We start from the raw sequence: 10,923 nt of genomic DNA on the forward strand, positions 1-10,923 counted from the left end.
AAAATGCTCGTCTGCTCCCCAACATGCAAACCCAGCTCCATCGACCCATCTCAGCTGAGTCCAGCCCAGCACTTCTCTGCTATTCACAGTTTGGATGATGCCAGAACCAGGACTTGCAGCTGAGGAGGTCCTGGAGAACATGCTGAGTGGGATTGCAGCAGGAAAGGTTCTGATACCTCTTTCAATTGCAACCCGGGAACTATGTCTGAAAGCTGAATAGCCCACTGTGCCTCTTAATCGCTTCAAAACAAATCCAGTTAATGAGTTTCTTAAAAAAAATAATGATCACAAGGAAGCTGAAAAGCACCAGTGCAACCACTTCACACCTCTTTGACTAAGAATTGTTTCAGCTATAACCATGGGATAATGTTCACCACAGAAAGAAAATCAGATTGATTACAGAGAAGATAGCAAGGTGGTCATAAAGCAACTTAGCTGGAACAGACACGCACAGATGTGGGATGTGCCTGAAGTGATCAAACGGCACCTGGATTCGCGCTCGCAGCTCCTGCGCCCAGCGCAGCGCTCCAGCCACCGGCGGCATGTTCTTGTGCACAGGGGGGGATCCTGGGGAGGGCACATTGGAACAGCATTTGACTGAACACTGCACTTGTAACCCCAAAGATGCAACAACAGAACCTCATTTGCAGAAAACTGCTCTGATTTCCCAGCTTCCTTCCTTAAATCCAACATCTGCCACACTGATGTAGGTCTGTGACCAAGGCAAGTGCCTCTGGATCTTGAATAAGGAGCTGAGATCGAACGAGAAGCCCAGACTATGTCCAAACCTGAGCTGATGTGAGGTGTCCCTTGCCTGGGACACATTCCCCGCCCCTCACAAACACTGACATAGGGATTTCTGACCAGGAGTTACTTCTGTCCGTCTTATCTAACAGCCACAGAACAATAACCACAAATTCACAGCAAATGATTCTCTCCATGATTCTCTCCAGTCCAGGACTTGTCTCGTTCCAGTATGATCTTTCTGAGGCAAGTAAATAGGTTATCGTTCAAAATGACACACTTGAATCCTCATAATCTGATAGAAATCCACCCATTCCCCCCTGTGCCAACAGTCACGGGGAATAATAAACTTGGAAAAGGCTGATTAAACCCTTGGTTACAAAGTCCCACTCGCATACTTTGCATTTTAAGCATTGTAAGGGAAACAAAATAAATTCCTTCTGAGGAGCACATGAGTGGGTTTGCAGGTCCCATGGGGTGTTGGAGGCAGCACACAAATGTGGAGAGAAACCTCCTGTCACAGCCTCGCTGGGAGAAAAGCCCAGCATGTGTCTCCATTCCCAGTCACATATCATGCATACACATTTGAAAAAGGGTATTTTTACTCCTAACCAATTATTTGCTTTAATACTAAGAACAGAGCTTTCCCAGGCATTTCCATTGCCACTAGGAGCTACAGAGGCTGAAAACATCTGCAATTTGTAAAGTTTTGGGTTCCTTAGAAAAATAAATCATTTCCCCCCCAAATTAATCTCAATCAAACTCCCTGTAAAACCCATTTTACTCAGCACGTTCTACCTACCGAGCTTCAGCTCTGCCTGGATGTGCCGGGAGTAGATCAGCCTGGCGTGGTCCAGGGCCCTGCTGAACATGCTGATGAGGACGGAGTATTTGCCAGCAGCATCTGCAGCGACTGCCGGTCGCTCCAAAAGGCTCCCGAACATGTCCAGCAGCTGTTGGGGTGAACACGCAGGAAAAGAAGAGGGGAAAAATTTACAACCCCGACTCCTGCAGAGAGATCAGCTGGGACCTTCCTCCCCAGCCCAGATGCTTCAATACTGTCCGCACCGATGGGCACTTTGGAAAAAGGAAATTTGCTCCCTTTGTTACGGGGCCTCTCAGACTTTCTCTGGGGTTGGACCACATTCCAACTGTTGTTCTTCAAATGCTTCAAGATTTTCTATTTTTTTCAAAAAACTTACAAAGATAAACACTGTCACTTGCTAAAGGCTTTTCTACAAATGCTTATATTGATTTTTTTAAAAAAATACCATTTATTATTTCTGCAAGATAGATTAATTGATAAATAAACCAGCTTTGTTTCTAGAAAACCTGTTTCCAAAACTGAAACAGATCCATGTATTAATAATATTAACAAATTGATACTAACAATATCAATTCTCACCAGGAAATCCTAGAAAAAGCATGATTTCCCCCAACTTGCAGAGAGAGACACAAATATATCTCCTGGCATCCAAAAGCTTTGTGAGGGACCCACCAGCCTGAGCATCCCAAACCAAGAGCAGCCCAAAAGCTACAAGTCCCACTGTCCCACCAGCAAACACCAGCCCCATGTGCCTGTGGCTCCAGCACTGCCTGGTCTCCTCAGCGTGATTCTCACCGAGCCGGGTGCCCTGATTTCCCTTTTAGGGAAGAGCAAGGGAGCGATAAACAAACCTTGAAGGCGTGGTCCAAGTTGGAGGCGTCATCAAAAGCCTGGATGAAAATGGTGCCCAGCCGACGGTCCATGTCTTCTACTTTCTGCTGGAAACCAAAGGCACCCTGCTCAAAGTCCTGCACAAAGGCAAAACACAAGCTGTGAGGCTGCAAGATGGCACTAGGAAGGTACCTGTAACTCCTCGATCCAGAGATGCCCTCTCTTATTCACCGTGAACTAAGCCACGCCTCTGGCCAATCTTCAGCCATCGCAACGTGGCAAAGTCCTCACGAAGCTTGAGAACATTTCTGTGCTGTCCCATGGCTGAGATGTTGGCCCTTTCTCTGGGAGGGACCCTTTGGTCCTGAGGGCTTTCCACAGCCCACATGGCACTATCTTCAGCCTACAGGCAAGATGGACTATTTCCACACCCTCTCCCCCACCACTTGGCCTGAAGACCACACCATCATCCAGAAAACCCACGGATGCACCCGCTGAGTCCCAAATCCAACCTACTTTCAAGTCAAAACAAGCCTGTGGTTCCATGGTGAGCTGGTTGTGAGTGAGGCAGTTTCAAAACACTCGCACAGGTTGCCCAGAGAGGCTGTGGAGTCTCCACACTTGGACATAGGTAATCTTGGAGATATTTCACCTGACCAGTCACAGTCCTGCTCTAGCTGAGCCTGCTTTGAGCAGGGAAGGTGGACTGGGTGATCTCCAGAGGTCCTTTTCAAACTCAACAGTACTGGGTTTCTGTAATTTCCATCATCTTCTTGCACTGCTTTTCTTGCTTCAATTGTAATAAATCCTTTGAACTTCAAGAGTAACATCTATATTTGTTTTCCTACACGTAAAAGAGTCCAAATCAAAGACTGAACTTGACAGTCCGTGACAGTCCTTCTGTTCTAGCTTGGACAAAACCACTAAAAATGAGGTCATGTGTCTCTTTTCCAAAGGACAAAGTGCAAGGAAATAGCTTTTACTATTGCTACTGCTGAGCTCCAGCAGATCCAGATGCCATGTTTTAGCTAAAAAAAACGGCTCCAGCAGTGGCAGAGGGTGCAAAACTAGAGCACTGAAAGAACAAACATGACTCAGAGTCACACAAATGGCCATGGGGTCACCAAACCCAAGCCACCTCCTGCAGAGCCACTGTCACCTCTCCTCTGTGCCTGCCCTGCTGAAGGAGGGGTGCTATGGAGCAAGCAGCTTTCCAGCAAGAAACACTGGGGACGTGCCACCCCCTGCAGAGATGTACTGGGAGCTGCAGGAAGCAAAGCACGAGCCACCCATCCCCACACCAGGCAGGTCCCAGAGGGCTGGGAATATTCCTTTAATTAAAGCACTACTGATAATAAAATAGAGCATCCTTGAATTCTGAGAGCCCCAGATGCCATGTGTTCATCTAGGCAGGAGCGAACACATCCCAGAGATGATCTGAGTTGGCCCTCATCAGGCAAACTACCTTGTTTTTCCAAAACTAAGACAGAGTCTTATATTAATTTTTGCTGCAAAAGATGCTTACTTTTTTACATCTATAGCTGCCTGGACCCTATTTAAATTGACTTTTTTATGAACTGTAACTAGGGCTAATTTTTTGAATAGGGTTCATATTTCAAGCATCCTGAAAAATCATGCTATAGCTTGTTTTTGGGGTAGGTCTTATTTTTGGGGAAACATGGTAAATACCAAGAGCAGGAAAGCAAAGAGATGTGGGTGTTGGTATAGCTCTTATACCTCAGCAAGCACCATGCACAGCAAAAGCTTGTGCATAACTCATGGAAATCCCAGTTTCCCAGCTGCACTGATCTAAGGTGCTGATCTAGCAAGATATGTTAGATATAGACGTGCAAGAAGTCCCAAATCTCTGCAGGAAAGGCCAGCGGCTCCCTGTTCCCTCCAGTACCAGATCAGATCATAACGAAAGGAGGAAAGAGCTGGGAAGAAGATAGCAGGAAACTGCTGCTTTGGAAACATGCACATGTTCCTGATGTTCCCGCAAACTGGTCCCACCTACCGTGTTGGTCAGGTCAAGACAGTCATAGGTTCGCTCTGAAAACACCTTGTATGCCTCCTGGAATTCCTCATACATGTCCAGGACCTGCTGGCCCAGGGTCTTCCCTTTAATCCCACTGAATTCAATTTTCTCCAGCTTCATCAAGTCCAAGGAAGTTGCCAGGAGATCCTTCAAAGTCAACGGAGGGAGACACAGGTCATGATGTTGACAAAAGAAGATGACAACAGCTGTCACGACAGAGTTGCACTTGCTGAGGGACCTTCCCAAGCACAGCGCTGGTGCTCAGGCTGGGTGGCAGGGATGGGAAGGGGGGAGCCTGATCTGCCTGTCCTGAGCATCAGTGGCTGCTCATAACACGTCCCTGCCCAGTGAGACCTGCTGCAGCCACTAGAAATACCATGACAACTGTAAAATCGCTTTTAAGTGTATTTAAAGGACAGATCCAAAGCAGGATATGAGACTCTTATATGTCATCCAGCATAGCTAAGAATCCCAATTTTATAGGTATTAACCAAGGACAGATTTCTAATGTTTACAGGTACCCAAACTGTCCAAAGCTCCTGCGCAGTCAAACCTCCACGTGTCCAAGTGGGTGTTGCAGCACCTGCCCCGCTGGCCCTCTCTGCTGAGGTGGCACACGGGTCCTTCCCTTCCCTTCCCATCCTCTGCAGCCTGGCAGTGTCACCTCTTGGGAAAATGTCCCGCTCCCCCAGTGGTGGTGGCAGCACTGGGCAGCTCTGCTGCCATCCCACCTCATCTGTCTCCCTAGGTAGGGCCAAGTAAGGGCTGGTTGAACATCCATTGTCTCAGAGGACCAGGAGAAATGTGCACAGGAATGTACTGGTGGCCACTCTCTGCTTGCACTTGTCCTGGGGCCACCCGAGCAGGGCAGCAGGTTTTACCACAGACACGTAATATGAAACAGTGCAACGAACCAAAGGAAAGGGATCCTTCCCTCTTCACGTGCTCATGGGCTACCCATGCACCAGTGTAACTGCAGCTTTTATGAAAATTCGAAAACAAATGCACATATGCATTCATATTCACTTCGACACACCAGCACATCCGCTTGAACAAATACCTAGTAAGGCAAAAAAATAATGTGGAAATACCAGTTGTCCCTTGCTTTGTCTTGCAAGGTTGCTTGAAATGAAGTGATGAGGGGAAATTGAGACGGAGAGAGATGCAGCAGTTTTCCTCATTAACAGGCTGGTGTGCACTATGCTTTTAATTATTGTTTTACAGCTCACTCCGCAGGCTCTCCCTCTGACTCCAGATACTGCAGCTTCTACTGTCCCTGGAGTGTGGGACAGCCACGGAAGGAGGAAACAGACACTGGTCAAAACGCACAGTGCCCCAGCTCAAAACCTCCCCACTGGCTTTTGTCTGCAGCCCATATCCACAGTGTGCCCACGGCATCCATGGAATCCCAGCAGTCAGTGCCCCAGAGCCTTTACAGGGTCCCAGTAAACCTGTCACCAACACTGTCCTCATGATAACCTGCAGTTATTCCTGTGTCTATTTATATTCCTCTCTACACTGACCAGCATAATTTGGTTTATTTCACATCAAACCCTACTGGAAACCATCATTATGAATACTTTTAAAATAGGCACCAGCCATGACAGTTTTCAACATAGTTAATTAAGGAACACATAAAAGTATATGGCACATTTAAAGCAGTAAAACTGCAAACACCAGCAACCTGTACACTGGCCATCCAACCCTACACACTGAGAACGCAGCAACAATCAACAAAGAAATTCATTTGGGATGTGTGTGGAGAGCAGATGAATGTGTGTGGTTAGCCACGTGAGAGATAACAGGTACATGCAAGGTCTGTACAAGAGGTACATACAGTATCTGTATAAGAGGTATATACAGTGTCTGTATAACAGGTACATATGGTGTCTGTATGTCTGTGGTCTCCAGACACAGCCATGTGGTAAGGAGAGCATAGGGAGCTCCCACATTCACACTCAGACCTGCTCTCTGCAGAACATCTCCTGTGGCTCAAGGAGCCCTTGGCCACACTGGGAGCTCAGGGATGACACCCCAATGTCCCTGCCTCAGGTGACAGATCTGGCAAACAGGGACACCCCTGAGCCACAGCACCCCAGTTTGATGGACTATGAGGATGCGAAGGGACAACCTGGTGAGGAACGTGTCCCTGCTCCTCCCCAGGCCCACGTGGCACAGCCAAGGGGATCCTGCCATCTGGCCTCTCCAAGACAGGCAGGACCCAGCTCTAGGGTGTCATAGAATCATAGAACCATTTCAGTTGCAAGAGACCCTTAAGATCATTGAGTCCAACCATAACCTAAATCTGTCTCTGATGGCACCAGGAGACCTGGGAGATTACATTGCTTTATTTACAGCTGTGCAAACCACACCTCCAGTAATCCTCCTTTTCTTGCCCCAACAGGAGCAAGGAGTCCAACGGGACTCCTGAGAGCAAAAAACACACCTATCAACCTGACCAGCTTACATATGCACTGAGCAGGACATAGTAAAACACAGTCTTAGACTCGCTGTAACAGGAGACCTAACAGCAAAAGAGTGGCCCCATTCCCTGGTATCAGGTGAAGCTATAGAAAGGAAAGATGCCAGCAAGTGATCTCCTGGCTACAGAGTTCTCCTGACGGTTTGCAATGCTTTTCAAGACCAGAGTCTCACCTCCACCATCTCCAGTCTCTTCAGGAAGGTGTCCAGCCTCGCAAACACCATCGTGGAGCTGAAGTCCCACTCCCTCACTTCTTGGCCTGGTTCATAATACATGTGCAGTTTTTCCCTTCTCTCCTCAAATGCCTCTTTGAACATGTTCAGGATACCGAGCACCATTCGCACCTTGCCCAGGCTCTCCTCCATGTCCCCTTTCAGAAGGTCTTCTGGAGACAGGTACACCAGGGCCTGGAAGAGCAAAATCACACCTGAGAGGTCACTTCTGCCATCATGGAAAACAAGGACTTCTTGTGTTGAACACATTTGAACCTGTTTATTAAGTTAAATGTTGCCTAAAGAATCACTTTTCCAGGGAAGGACAATAGGAAGAAGGGGAGAGGGGACACAGGGGACTGCAAACACAGGCATCACAGCCACAGACCTGCTCAATGAGAAGGTTGCAGATCTCCTGGAGCAGCACCACTATCCGCACGGGCATGTTGTAGTGCTTGGAGGTGACCCAGATCAAACACACCACGTGGAGCAGGGGGAGCAGGAAAGGCTTCACCTCGCTGAACTCAACCCTCTCTACGTCTTCCAAGCGGCGCTTGAGGGGTGTCAGGTGCAGGTGAACGTCCTGAGCTTCAGTCAAAGCTGTGTTGAGAGACGTGAGAAGCGGTAAGAACCACCCAGCTGCGGTGTGCTGGGTTCCCAGCTAGGTGCTGGCCTCACCACATGGAAAAGTGCCTGGGAAAAGAAACTGTCCTGACAAGCACTGAGCACCCTCAGCCACCTGTGTGCTGCAGGTCACTCACTCGTGAACATCACTCACCTGCGGCAGTAACCAGAACAGAAATAAGCTGATGTGATGGCAGGGGACAGGGAGCTGGGACAGGGCTTCGTGGAGAGCCTGAGTCCACAACTGCTAAAAAGTCACACGGAATTTGCCCAACAGCACCAAAAATACAGTGCTGCCATGGCTGTGAGCCATGGCCTTGCTGTACAGCACGACAGGCTGTACAGCCTTGGCCTGAGCCCTTTTTAGCTCAGTTTTGGCTCAAGCAACTCCTTGTCCAGTGGGCAGATGACGACGGCCCCACCAGTCCTGACTGTAATAGAAAACCTGTCAACAGTAAAGCAACTGATGTCTGACTCGTCGAAAGCTTCAGCTTAGCTCTGTACAGCTGTGTGGTTTTACCCTGAAGAATTACCCCAGAGCGCAAGCATTAATAAAACCAGATCGTTGTGCAATTAAACCTGTGGACCAACAAGAAGTGACAGAAGTGCTTGAATGCATGCAAAAATAACCCCTAAGGCCCAAGACCAAGGAAGAAGAGACTCCCACTATCAGCATCACCCTCCCAGCAAATCCACCAACAGCAGCCACACCAGTACAATGCCAGGGAAAGGGGCAGAGACTTAAAAGCAGGTGCACACAAATCTGAACTGCGCTGTAATGGAAATTAACAATTATAGTCCAAATTATCCAATTAGGGTTAGTATCGCTGTAGCCGGATTAAAACCAAATATTTGTTGTATTTTGATTAAACCCTTAAAGTATTAATTAGTTTAACAATGAACCCTTGGCTCCTTATATAAGGGGTGTTTCTCCAGCCCATTTAAACTGCACAATGCAGAGTGTGACACAGATCCTTAAGAGATTCAATGTTTGCACGTGAAGTGGTGAAGAACAGTGTTTTCTGCCAGCACGTGCACAGCTAACACAGTCTAGATGGTTTCATTGTGCCAGAGAGCAGCTGGGTTGGACATGGATGTCCAGCTGTGTTGGTCTGCAGGGACAGACCAGCAGGACTACACTGTTTCTCACTACAGACAGGGATTTGCAATATTTCCTTGGGCTGCGCTCAACTCCCCTAAGCAAAGCAAAGCAAGGAAATTCGGGCTGCAGTGGCCAAAGCCTGAGAAGCAGCGCTCTAACAAAGCAGTCTTAGGTACAAGATCTGTCCTCTTAGTCTGAACTCCCATTCCTGCATAATAACACCAGAGGAGCTGGTGGAAGTTGAGGTGAGTCCTGTTAGAGTAATGCAAACACTTTATTACAGCAGAATAAATTCCCAAACCCATTCACCCTGAACTTTGGCAAGAGTCTGGCTCAACAGACCAGCGATGGAGCTTGTCCCAGCCTGGAAACAAAAGCCTAGACTCAAGCACAAGCAGCCCAGTCTCAATTCACAAACTAGAAAGATTTGGCTTGAAATCAGTCACACCAGGCCATGAAGAAAGGCCAGAAGCCAGCACTGTGGTAAAGTTGCCCCAGCATCTCACCTGCCTCAACATCCATTAGCATGGTTTTGAAGGCTGGGATGTAGCTGCTCTCAACTCTCTCCAGCAGCTCCATCATGTTCCTGACCTTCCTCGTTGTCAGCTGGTTGTAAATGCATTCCAGGTCATCACACCTACAGCAACCGAGACACAGAATCACAGAATCAGTTGGTTGGAAGAGACCCTCAAGATCATCGAGTCCAACCATAACCTAACCCCTGGCACTGCCCCGTGTCCCTGAGAATGTCATCTCTGTGACTGTTCAACCCCTCCAGGGATGGTGACTCCACCACTGCCCTGGGCAGCCTGTTCCAATGCTTCACAACCCCTTCTGGGAAGAAATGTTTCCTAATATCCAACCTCAGCCTCCCCTGGCGCAACTTGAGGCCGTTTCCTCTCATCCTGGCGCTTGTTCCTGGGGAGCAGAGCCCGACCCCCCCTGGCTCCAAGCTCCTTTCAGGCAGTGCAGAGATCAGAAGGTCTCCCCTCAGCTCCTGTTCTCCAGCTGAACCCCCCAGGTCCCTCAGCCACTCCCATCACACTTGTGCTCCAGCCCCTCACCAGCTCTATTCCCTTCTCTCAACTCACTCCTCTACCTCAAGGTCTTTCTTGGCCTGAGGGGCCCAAAACTGATTTGAGGTTTGGCTTCCCCAGCGCTGAGTACAGTGGGACAGTCATTGCCCTGGGCCTGCTGGCCACACTGTTCTTGATGCACACCAGGATGCTGGTGGCCATGTTACCCACCTACACTGGGCCATCAGCTGTCCCCCAACATCATCTGTTTCCCCTGGGCCTGATTCAGGGCTTCCTCCAGCTACACATGGACTGTGGAAATGGGAGAAAGCTGCATGAGGCACAGACAAACCCTACAGGACAGAAAGTGCTGAGTTCAGCATGACAGCAGCTCTGCTACTGACAGAACATCGCTGAAAAAAAGCCATCGTGTTTCTGCAGGCATTAGCAACAGCTCTCCAGCCAGCAGGGCTTTGCCCCGAGTCAGCCTGAACCAGTACAGCACAAAGGTTTTCAAAGGGCAGGAGGAAATACCACTCCCAGGCTCCTGAGCATCTAAAGCCCCTCTGGCCCTGACAGATGAACAGCAGCCAGCTGAGATGCACCATTTCCAGACAGCCCCCAGCAGGTGTCCATCAGCAATTACTCCTGTGGATGGCTCCTAGTGAACAGTGACCAAAGAGTGCCCAGAGCGGGTGTGGAGTCTCCTTCTCTGAGACATTCGAACCCGCGTGGACCCACCTGTGTGATCTGCTCTGTGACCCTGCGTGAGCAGGGCTTGGACTGGGGGATCTGCAGAGGTCCCTTCAGCCCAACCAGCCTGGGATCCTGTAAAGGGCATTTCTGAAAAAAGTCCCTTGAGGTGTAGCCCCTGTGGTGGGGCTAAGTTAAAACACAGCCAGCTGCCCAGTGACCTCCCAGGCACTTTGCAGATCATGATGATTTTCTGTGCGGGAGCAATTTTCCTTAGTTGAAGCCTACATGAACCCCAAGTGGCCTGTTCTTCTCAACTCATGGAATCAGCAGCTCCACCACCAGCACTCTCCCT

The 10,923-nt window shown here is 49.0% G+C and overlaps 1 pseudogene; it reads right to left on the minus strand.

Moving 5' to 3' along the window:
• Positions 1-1,473, minus strand: part of LOC139826163 (dynein axonemal heavy chain 9-like) — a 68,794-nt pseudogene extending 67,321 nt beyond the window's left edge.
• Between the last annotated feature and the right edge of the window lie 9,450 nt (positions 1,474-10,923).

This window comes from Patagioenas fasciata, chromosome 35 (genome assembly GCF_037038585.1).
Source record: "Patagioenas fasciata isolate bPatFas1 chromosome 35, bPatFas1.hap1, whole genome shotgun sequence".
Classification (NCBI taxonomy): Eukaryota; Metazoa; Chordata; class Aves; order Columbiformes; family Columbidae; genus Patagioenas; species Patagioenas fasciata.